Source organism: Malaclemys terrapin, chromosome 6 (assembly GCF_027887155.1).
Source record: "Malaclemys terrapin pileata isolate rMalTer1 chromosome 6, rMalTer1.hap1, whole genome shotgun sequence".
NCBI classification, from domain to species: domain Eukaryota; kingdom Metazoa; phylum Chordata; order Testudines; family Emydidae; genus Malaclemys; species Malaclemys terrapin.
In genome coordinates, this window is record NC_071510.1 from 53,228,981 (window position 1) to 53,241,676 (window position 12,696).

Consider the following 12,696-nt stretch of genomic DNA (forward strand, 5'->3'; position numbering starts at 1 on the left):
ATTTCCCGCCGGCGCTTTCAGGGAGGGAGGGCGGGAGTGATGGACGGATGACGACAGTTACCCAAAAGCACCCTGGACACATTTTTTTTACCCAGAAGGCATTTGCGGCTCCACCCAGAATTCCAATGGGCAGCGGGGACTCCGGGAACTGTGGGATAGCTGACCACAGTGCACCACTTCCAATGTCGACGCTTTCCCCGTTAGTGTGGACTCACAAAGTCGAATTACTGTCCTTAGTGTGGACACACACGTTCGACTTTGCAATATCGATTCCAAAAATTCGATTTAAGTAAAATCGAACTACTCTCGTAGTGTAGACAAGGCCTGAGACTTAGGCTAGTTTCTTTCAGTCCTGTGCATCATCAACAGATGTTCGTTTACAGCCATGTAACCCCTGTGTCTTCAAATTTTGGCCTCAGTGATACCAGTGCACCTGTATTATCTTCAGTGTGGTTGCTGAAGTTTATTAAGTACCTCTCAGTTAGTTATACACAATTCCATTCATGATACACAAGATGAAATGACCTCTGAGTCACTCAATTTCAGCTGTTCTGGCTCTTCAGGTCTAAAAGCAGTGGAAACTTTGTTAATTAAATGTGCAGAAAGATGAATTCTGAATTAAAAGGATATTTTTACATACTTACTATTAAGAGTGAAACCACACTTTAAGGCAGTGTGTGCTACTAAAAGAATTAGTTAATAAAGAGAACTCTTAAGCGGAAAGAAAAGTGAAGTAAACATTAAGCTAAATATTTAAATGGATTCTGATTATGAATATGCAGATATACATATATTCTGGAAATACAATTCATTACCAAAATTTTGATATACCACATAGGCTTTTTGAGACTTTTTTCCTTGACAGATCAAGACTCATTTTACTGCATTTGTATGAAGCAACTGTGGCACCTAGTGGTTAATAACCACCATCCTATGAGTTCCCTAAACTGAGAGATGATATATTGTAACCCAAGTTGTATGTCCAATTTAAAAATTAAAAAAAACCTCTTGGGATATATTTTGTTAAATCGTTTACATTGAAAGTATTAATTTAAACATGATCAGTTCGCTAGTGAATCTGTTACATCTTTTTCATGCACCCAGGATTACATACAAGGTGATGTGGGATGCTGGGAATGTGTATCAATGGCATCACTCCCATGCCGGTAAGAAATAAGGAATAGAAGAGGCTAAGACTGGAGGGGTTTCCGATTCAAATATTTGAAGGATGGTCTTGTAATTAAAGCCCAGGATTGGGAGTTAGAAGATCTGTGTTCTGTTCCCAGTTGTGCCATAGATTACTACCGTGAAATCTATTGTGGGAGTCACTTATCCATTATTCTCTGGGAGAAAGAGGCATAAAGAAGTTTATACTTCTGTCCCTCTTGGCCATTTTGCAAAACATAATTTGTCATCTGTAAAGCACCTTCAGATCCTCTGATGGAGCAACGACAGAAATACAAGACCTTTTTTAAAAAAATAAAAAAAATGGTTCTTAACTGAGAATACCACCCCTGACAGGAAACAACATGGGATGTGACATTTCCCATCCAAACAAAGCACCAGTAGATAGTTCCCGATTTCTCAGACATCCCTTTCTATTGTCTAGTGCAGTGGCTCTCAAACTTTTTGTACTGGTGACCCCTTTCACATACCAAGCCTCTGAGTGTGAACCCCCCCCCTTACAAATTAAAAACACTTTTTTATATATTTAACACCATTATAAATGCTGGAGACAAAGTGGGGTTTGGAGTGGAGGTTGACAGCTCATGACCACCCCATGTAATCACCTCACGACCCCCTGAGGGATCCGACCCCCAGTTTGAGAACCCCTGGTCTAGTGAAAATGCCAGATATGCTCTACTAACACTTTGCTTTGCATACTCGGTTCCCAAATTAACTGTGGCAATTGTTTTTGTTCCCAACAGCTAGCATCTCTGAGATTGGTAAGGGGTGCCCTAGTGTTCTATAATGTCAGTTATTTTATCAGTAACTTGACAGCATCATCAGCAAGCTACCACCAGGCAAGCAACTCTATCTGCTGGGAGATTTCAGCTCAGATCACAATATGTGGCCACCATGAAATGGGAAATATGAATGACAATGGGCAAAAACTACCAGAGTTTTACACTCACTAAGGGCCGTGCATTACCAGTACCTGCTTCCAAGACAGTGACTGCTGGAGAGTCTTATGGGAACACCCTAGATCTAGACACTAGTATCAAATTGATTTAATTATCACCCACAGAAAACACCTACAGGATGTTCTCCATACTCACAGCTTTCCCAGTGCAGAATGTGACACAGATCATGTACTTGTGTACTGCTAAATCAGGATTTCACTATGGAAATTCTATTATACCAAACAAAGCTGTTACCCATGCATTAAAATTAACGCCAGAGACAAAGGAAGGTGTATCTAATCCACTGTGAATTTCAGAGAATCTATTTAATCAATTGAACCTTCCCGGAATGCTGATGCAGCATGGAACACACTCAGAATAAATATCCATATAGCTGCAACCTTAGTTTTTGGTAAAAAGACTGTACAATATAAAGACTCATTTGCAGTACACTCTGAAGAATGCTTCTAGTTATTGAAGCAAACCACACAGCATATCTCCACCACAACACAAACCCCTCTCCTGAGATGTGCTAATCTCAGAGAATCCAAGAGCACATCACAATCAACAGGAAAGGCAGGAATCAAAGTTCTTGATCAAGTGGGAACCAAAGCTCCCAACACCAAAACACTCAAGAAAGCAAAATTGCCAAATCTAAATCACTATTCTCAAAAACACAGATATCTCCATTGGCTTGGTCATCTACCAGATGAGTAATGGATACATTACAAAAGATCTCCTGTATGGTGAACTTGTGAATGCTCCAAAGCCAGTGGCTGACATAGGCTCAGGTTCAAGGAGATTTGCAAGAGGGACATGAAAATGTTCAACACTTACACCATACTCTGGGAAAATCTAACTAGTAACAGGCTACACTGGAGGGCTGTGCTGCACCAGGCAATCAAAGAGGCTGGAGAGAAATAGTTGAGAGATATATTTCCCAAAGTAAAAACGAGACACCATGTGGGGCTGGCCTGAGCCCTGTGCCGCCCAGGGCTGGAGCTCACCACCAAGTCCCACGCTGTCCAGGGTTGACAGCCTGAGCCCTGCCACCTGGCGCCTCACATCACCACTTCCCCCCCCCCCAAATGTACCTTGGCACACCCCACTTTTTTGGCAAAACAGAACAAATGCATAATTTGCTCTTGATGAACAGTTGGCAAAAGCAAACAAGACAAATGCCCGTTTTTGCCAAAAAAACCTTCTTATTATAAACTGCTAATAAACCTATAGTCTTTCTGCATTTTTCCTGTTTCCTTTCTCTCTAAATACTTCCCTTTAATATTCTTTAACTCATATACAAGTTTGATTTTCTCTTCCAGCTTTTCCCTTTAGTTTATGTCATGTCTCAGGTTATTGGGGAACTGCCTAAATCAAGGCACTCACACTAAAAGCTTTATTGATCCTTTCTTCTCAGCACAAGTATCCACACAGTACTGACTAAACTCCCAAAGTTCATCCATAGCATGCACTGGGCTCAGAGTAAGACTTGGGGTGGTTTCTCTGGATCCCAGATCTTATCTGGTTGTTTCCAAGTCCTAGTCAGGAATCTCTAGAGGGGATGCCCCATGGATATTCTTACACCAGTACAGGCATCTGTGTCCTAGATAGGATTGAAGTTTAGGCAGATGCGGCTTCTTTTGCAGCCTTCCTCTGAGATTTAGAAGATTTAGCAAACTCCACAAAGGTTCCGAGAGGATGTGCTGAATCAATGCATCCTAGAAACCCCTTTTTGGCTGCACTGACCAATTCCAGACTCTCAGCAGTGTGGATTGCATTATCACATACACCCCCAAAGCATTTTGCAATGGGTAGGTGTGAAGGGACTGTAGCCTATGTTACATCAGGTAAGTTAAGGACAAATCAAGCTCCTCATCTTCCTTAAACTTCATCTTGCCAGACACTCATCTTCCATTTTAAATTATTTGTCTTGCTTTGCTATAAAACTTCGGATTCCAGCTCACTGCCACAATTGTCAATAACTGCCACAGCCTCTCAGAATGCAGACTGGTGATTGGAGCAGAACCTAGTCAGTCAGTTAACCCAGTGGGTTGAACCCCATCCCTAGCTTCATTTTGACTCCTCAGCAGCTGTTTCCAAGAAAGTTTGACTAGGCATTATAATCTCATTCTGTTTTTTAATCTATTTATTTGTTACTTTGTTAAAACATACAATACACTTCCTATGTAAAGATTCTTAGGAGATTGTATTATGCAATAATGTATTTCCAAACATGTTATTCAAGAAACAACCAGAAATAATCCAAAATGTACTACAGTAGGTGCACTAAGAATTTTTGCTCTAAAGAGAGATTATGGAGTAATATGATTTGTATAAATTATAACTTTACTATGCAGAAAATCATCCAGAAGTCAGTATATTAGCTGTTAACTATGATGTTGTTTAGTAATATTAAGCTAATGCCACATTTCTCAAATCATGTAGCCTGAGTGTTGGTCCATATTGAAGGAAACAAAGGTCAACTTCATTGCAAAAGTCAATTTGTTTTGTTTTGTTTTGAATTGTATTTTGAACCAAAGAAGCTCTAGATTTTTTCATCTGTCCTTTTAAAATAAATAAATAAAACAAATGAACCATCACAAACATCAGTCTTCATTTCATCCTCTTTGCTGGAGACTCTTGGTACAAAATATTGAAAGGGTCTGAATAGTAGTCCCATATGCAGCTGCATTTCAGGTTGGAGCCTCACATGAAACCATTCAAGACCCTCCAAAGAAGTCAATGTTCTTGAACAAAGAGGGAGAAGTGAAGACCTGATATTCACGGTATTTCTTATGCTTTGAAAAGGCAGAAAATTGGTGGTGCAAGGAAGAAGGGGGGAGATCAGAAGAGAAAAGAACAATCTTGGGGCCCTTCGGTAAAACCCTAGCCCCTTTGAAGCAAATGGTAAGATTCTCCTTAACTTCACTGGAGCCAGATTTCACCCTTGATCCTTAATCATTAACAGGAGCAGGATTTGCAGGACAGGTAATAATGTGATAGTTATTTATCCAGTGTTGTGATAATGACAATAGAGTGAGGTTTATGTTGGCAATCTTATAGTATTTCATTCCCACCAAAATAGAATTGCTCACATCCTCTGTACTACATTTTATCAAAATGCAAAATGCCTAAAAGAAAAAAAAAAAAAAAAAAAACACCACAAAATGGACCAGATCACACACTCCCTGATAGAGGGATCTGTACACACAAATCTTCCCTCCTACTCCCACTCCTTAGAACCTATGGAGGGCTGCCCATATGGCCAGGAATCCAAACAGGGGAAATAGTGTTGAGTGGATAAGGAAGAGGTTGGAGGAATGTGCATCTCCCCCCACCCCATCCCCCAATCTGGCTCCATAAATCTTACCTAGAGAAAGTCTGTAATGCAGCCCTGTAGCTGAGGAGGGTCAGGGAACTGTGGATCACAGACAGCCTGGGGCTACTAGGCCTCTGCACAAATTCTTCAACAAATCCTGGTAGTTCCACCAGTTTTGGAGCACCCTCCATAGCCTTTATCACAAAGAGGCGTACCTTGGTCCCAACTGCATGCTGTGGGGAAGATTTTCATGGAAGACATCACCTCCCATGGCTTTATATGTGGGAGGTTGGAGCCAGGGGAGATGATCTAGCCTAATCAAATTATTGGAAAAAGGGAGCTATAATATATTTCCTGCTACATTCCTGTGTCTCTTAGTACTGTTTTTCATAAAGGAAGGGTATATTGCTTAAGTCTGTGATCAGAGTTTTGTAGCCTTTCTGAGGGGTAGCAGTTGTCACAGGCCTTACAAGTTGGCTTCCCATTTGAGAAGAAATCAGTGATGTAATCTGGATATATTGTTAGTGTAACTTGTTTTATTTACACATTAATATTGGGAAAGAAGTAGTGTGTCACAACAACACACAAGCAATTCCTTCTGTCAGAATTCTCAGCAGAACGTCCATGCTTGGTTCCCAGGGAGCAACAGTGTCCCAAGACCTGACTTTAGTTAGAAAAAGATTAAGGCAGTAAACAAACCCCCTTCCATCCTTGTCACAGCTTCCCCCAAAGAAGCTACAACAGAGAAGCATCACCACAGCATTTTCTTCCCAGACTAAACTTGCTTGCACACAGAGAGGGGGGAAAACCCCTTGTTGTAAGCTATAACAGCACTTTTTGATGACCTGTGCGTAACAGTTCATTCTTTCTCACGGTTTTATTTTAAAGATAAACAATTTGTGATATAAGGGAGCCAAGCTCTAATAGCAGCGAGCCATGCCAGATGTGCATTAATAGATAGATTACTGAAACATTTCTCAGTTGCTTGAAACTATAAACTCAAGGTAGTCACAAATAGCTCATTAATGCATATCCTGTTATGGATGTTTTGTTTGTGTTTTCTTTTTTCCCCTAGAAAAGACATATAAAGATCAGATTTAATATTGATATCCCATTTACTGTATATTGTTTTGCATTCAGTTGAATGCATCATTTCATTTGACATGATCATGCCAGAATAAAGAAAATTCAACCAAACCAAAATCAAGAAATAAGTTAAAAACAAAACATAAAAAGCAAACAAAAGAAAACAAAACCAGATAAATTAAGGCAGTTGCAAGTATACAAAATAGTGCAGGTAAGTGACAAGAACAACCCCATCATTTGGTTTCACTAGGCCATGTAAATGTTTTCAAAAGAGAAGTTAGAGTCGTGTAATTATTAAGCCTCAAGATAAAGCTTTATTTGTTTTTTTAAACTGGGACAGTCCCAGATTTTCAGATAAAAATTCAGAGTTCTGAGAACTTCTTTCAGGACATCTGAATTGTCCCATGTTTTCCATTGCATCAAAACATTCTAGGTTTTTATAACTGCAAAATGCATTTCTGAACAGCTAGAGAATGTTTCGTAAACCCCTACTTCATTATATCATGTAGTGAGTGTACGTTTTGTAATGGCTGCTCAAACAAAACATGTCACCAATGTGTCAAGCAAAAGGAATTGATGACCCAGTCTCATCTCCCTACTCTTTCCCCTCAAACGGGAATGGAGACAGGGCATATTTCCTCTGTTCTCTCCTTTAAAAAGAGGAACAAAAACAATAGAAAGGAGGGAAGTGAGTGCCAATGGGGCACAAGGGGACAAGGCAGAAAGCACCCTTTCTTTAATCCCTCCCACCACCAGTGCCCCAGTCAGGTGGAACTTTTCCAACCCCAGCAGAACTGATCAAAGAAAGGAGCCAGACTGCAGAGCATGTCAGTATTTTTTTTACTTTAAACAACATTGCCTCCAAAGCATTGTGGCTTCTAAATTTGAGAACATGGTTTCTTAATCTCAAGGATATGAAATTTATGAACCTTCAGACTTTCTATTGACTAATTGAAGTTACATTGCACCCTGACAGTGATGTAAGTCTGGAATAACTCCACAGAAACTACTGAAATAAATGGAGTTGCTTCAGATTACTAGTATAAACTGGGGTAGAATTTAACCCTACAAATCTAAACTAAAATTTAAGTTCCAGAGGTAATATATGGAAATCTTAAAAACATTTTCTTCTGTCCTCAGAGAGGTGGATTGGCAATATTTTTGAGTTATGTCTCTTGGTGCAGTAGTCATACATTTTCAAAACATTGCAGAAGAGGGTGTTCACAAGATTAATGCAAAATAGAAAAAAGTTGTTTCCAGTTTGTTAGGAATTTTATTAGATCTGTCAAGCGATTAAAAAAATTAATTGCGATTAATTGTGTGATTAATCGCTCTGTTAAGCAATAATAGAAAACCATTTATTTAAATATTTTTGGATCTTTTCTACATTTTCAAATATATTGTTTTCAATTCTAACACAGAATACAAAGGGTACACAATGCTCACTTTATATTTATTTTTAATACAAATATTCACACTGTAAAAGACAGTATTTTCCAATTCACCTAATACAAGCACTGTAGTGCAATCTCTATCATGAAAATTGAATTTACAATGTAGACTTATGTACAAGAAATAAGTGCACTCAAAAATAAAACAATGTGAAACTTTAGAGGCAACAAGTCCACTCAGTCCTACTTCTTGTTCAGCCAATTGCTCAGACAAAACAAGATTGTTTACATTTGCAGGCGATAATGCTGCCCGCTTCTCATTTACAATGTCACCTGAAAGTGTTGCATGGCACTGTTGTAGCCAGTATCGCAAGATATTTACGTGCCAGATGCGCTAAAGATTCATATGACCCTTCATGCTTCGCTCACCGTTCCAGAGGACAGATTCCGCTCGATAACAATCCAAAGCAGTGCTGACTAACCCATGTTCATTTTCAATCATCTGAGTCAGATACCACCAAGAAGGTTGATTCTCTTTTTTGGTGGTTTGGATTCCGTATTTTCCACATTGGACTGTTGCTCTTTTAAGACTTCTGAAAACACGCTCAACACCTCATCCATCTCAGATTTTGGAAGGCAGTTCAGATTCTTGGGTCAAGTGCTGTCAGGGCCGGCTCTGGCTTTTTGGCTTTCTGCTTCTCCACGCCACCGCCCCCTACAGGGCGGCCGGAGCGGAACAAGAACAAAAAAACCACAACAAAACAGAAAAGCGGCCGTGCTGCCCTAGGATTGGGCGGCATGCCGCCTCGAACAGTCTGCCGCCCCAAGCATCAGCTTGCTCAGCTGGTGCCTGGAGCCAGCCCTGAGTGCTGTAGCTACTTTTAGAAATCTCACATTGATGCCTTCTTTGCGTTTTGTCAAATCTGCAGTGAAAGTGTTCATAAAACGAACAGTGTGCTGGGTCATCATCCGAGATAGGCATAACACGAAATATATGGCTGAATGCAAGTAAAACAGAGCAGGAGACATACAATTCTCCCCCAAGGAGTTCAGTCAGAAATTCAATTAATGCATTATTTTTTTAAACAAGCATCATTGGCATGGAAGCATGTCTCCTGGAATTGTGGTCAAAGCATGAAGGGACATACGAATGTTTAGCATACCTGGCATGTAAATATCTAGCAATGCTGTGGTGCCATGCCATTGTAAATAAGAAGTGGGCAGCATTATCTCCTGTAAATGTAAACAAACCTGTTTGTCTTAGTGATTAGCTGAACAAGAAGTAGGACTGAATGGACTTCTAGGCCATGAAGTTTTACATTTTGTTTTTGAGTGCAGCTACATAACAAACAAACAAAATCTACATTTGTAAGTTGCACTTACATGATAAAGAGGTTGCACTACACTACTTGTATGAGGCGAATTGAAAAATCTCTTATCCTTTTTACAGTGTAAATATTTGTAGTAAATATAAAGTGAGCACTATATATTTTGTATTCTGTGTTGTAAATTGAAATCAAACATTTGAAAATGTAGAAAAAATCCAAAATATTTAATAAATTTAAATTGGTATTCTATTGTTTAACAATGCAATTAAAGCTGTGATTAATTTTTTTAAGTTAATCACGTGAGTTAACTGCGATTAATTGACAGCCCTAAATTTATTCAAACTACAAATTTTCCCTTAATGTTGGCATCAGGGCCATCAAATGGAATGTTTGCTGTAGTCTGCAACTTGAAACAACTGGCAAGGCACAAGTAGTAATACTTAAAGTTGAATCACCCTTGAATTACAATATGGTAATAAATTACCATATGTCTTGAAATAATTATATGATCAGAAAAAGTCCAATTTGCATGAAAATGATGACTATTTTCCTTCTGTGAATTCAGGCAGGCATTTCCATAGCTTGAATTGAAAGGTTGGAACCAAGAATGGAAAGAAATATTTTGAAATATTTAGAAAACAAACAATCAAGATTTCTAGTTGTAGATCCAGTTATGCAAACACTTAAGCACTTTAGTAAGTTTACTCACATGAGTAATTTCATTGGACTCAGTGGGACTACTCATGTGTAAAAGTTACTCATATATATTTGTAGGATTAGGCCATCAATTACCTTGAAGCTTTTACTTAAAATCACACTATTTAGTTTTCATATAGATTGAGATTATTATTGCTTATATGTTAAAAAATGTTGCTTGCTATATCAAAGCATGCAGATATTACAGATGACTATGGTCTGGCAAGAGTTTTTACAGGCAGTTACTTAAAAGCAGTTTAGAGGAATCCTATGATGTAGTTTTCTCTGTATAACATATGTAATGAAAAAAATTATGTTTTAGCATGGATTTCGTTTGCTTCATTAAAACTCAGATAACTTCAGATTTAAGTATTTCCTTCTGTGTTTTATTTATATTAGATTTCAGGATTGTTTGAACACAAAATGACAGTAAGTGGCTGTCGCGTTCAAAACATATGAAACAGGTTTTCACTGGACAGTTGTGGTGAGGATCTGACTCCTAAAGAAGAGCAATGCTAAGGGGCATCTCAGCAGATAACCTTCTTACTACATATCTACGGATAGATCTGAAGTACAGAATCTTATTATGCATTCATGTCTTTGTTTTCCAAGGAGAGAATCCTATTCAGAACTACATTTTAAATAGAAGCTCTGAAAATGTTCAGTGTTCTTCTGCAGTTAGTCAGTCTTCCCGTAAGTGGTAAACAAGGATGGGGAACTGGGCAGGAAGGAACTCCTCCTCCCTTCAAATGGAATATAATTTCAATCCGGCTGCATACAGCTTCAGAGGTATCAGCCAGTAAAAGATGCTTTGGATCATTCAGGCCATTTAAGAATTCTTCCTTGGCTAAATTGCAATCTGAGCCCTAATTAAGGAGGGCCCAACATAACTCCCATGAGCTTGATTGTAATATATGACCATTCAGAGTGAAGTCTACAGTAATCTGAGACTGTCATTGCAAATCCACATTGAAATCAGTAGAAGCTCATAATGGACTTTATACATATACTACGAGTCTGATCCAAATATATATATTTAAAGTCTACTTTAAACCTTCTGTGTTGTTTTAATATAAATAGGTTGGTTATAGAACAATTAAAGCTACAAAGATTTATATGAAGAGGCTACTTAAATAGAGATATTAATAGCTAAAGAGATTCATTCATAAATATTAAGAGTAATTGTGCCACCTTGTGAAACAATATTGTGTTTGCAGGCTGATGCTTTCTGGAGGCCTTTCATGCCAATTCAGCTTGTCATCTGAAATTTATTTGGAAAAGTTATTTTCTTACTTCAAGGTATCTATCCAGTTTAGCATCAGAAAAGGTATTTTGAAGAAACTCTATATTTGCTTTATAAGTTTAGTTGTTGGAAATTCATTAGACTCTGAAATCATTATCTTTTATTTGTTGCTTTCTTGCTGGATGTAGCTAGAGCAAATTATGTATAAACATTTTTTAAAAAGCCTTTTAGGCATAGATATTTTTTCCAACCGAGTTCTATATTTGGCAAAATATAAAGTCTCTACTCTGAAGTTCCTTTCCTGGGGAATCTAGAATGCTGAAAAAATTCAAATACTCTGTAGGAAAAGGAACATCTGTGGGCAGGGGGAAAAAAAACAAACAAAAACAAAACACACAGAATCAGTATCTATTTTTTAAAATTCTACTTAGAATAAATTGTCCTTGGATATTTATTGTTACTTACTGACTTAATAAGCTTTCTGGGTTTCAGTATTTGATTTGTGGTGTCTTTTAGGCACATTATGTCACATTTCATAAGTAAATATCAGTTTTTTTAAAAATTTGTTTTAATTGAATTATAAAAAAGCTGTCTTACTTCAAAACCCTATACTCTTGAGTAGGAGCTCCCAATTAATGTGGGTGATCTCTAATGTTTACCACCTCCCATTAATATTTTTTCAAGATGAAGAATGGCAGATTTGGAATATTTTTAATACATATTTTATAAAAATAAAAGGTTTTGATTGGGTGGGATTTATTTAGTGGAACACCAATTTTGTAAACATTTAGGCATATGCTTAATATTATTCATTAGCTTCAACAGGACTACTCATCTGACTAAAGTTAAGCAGGTGTGTGAATACTTGCAAGACTAGGGCCTAAAATTGGAAAACTTAGTTATAATAGACCAGATCCTCCGCTCTAAGGCGGTTTTGTGCTGCTCCAGCCATGCCGGGATCCTCCTTGTGCCAACTCCTCACAACCTGTGGTATATGGAGGCATGGTTGGTGTGGAAAAAGTGAATAGGGAAGTGTTATTTATCCCTTCACAGAACAAAAGAACCAGAGTCACCTAATGAAATTAATATGCAGCAGGTTTAAAATTAAGGTTAGGAAGTACTTCTTCATACAATACACAGTAAACCTGTGGAACTCTTTGCCAGGGGATGTTGTGAAGATCAAAACTATGACTGGGTTAAAAAAGAATTGATAAGTTCATAGAAGATAGCCATTAATGGACCTATTAGCCAAAATGGTCAGGGACGCAACCCTATGCTGTGGGTGTTCTTAAGCCTCGGAGTCGATGAATCACTTGACAATTGCCCTGTTCTGTTAATTTCTTCTGAAGCATCTGGCACTGGCCAGGGTCAAAAGACAGGATACTGGGCTAGATGGACCATTGGTCTGACTCAGTGCGGCTATTATTATGGTTGTAGAAAGGTGGGCTTGACCAGAATAATCCTTGTGCTCCAATGAGTTACAGATGCTGCAATGGTCCCTCAGAGGATA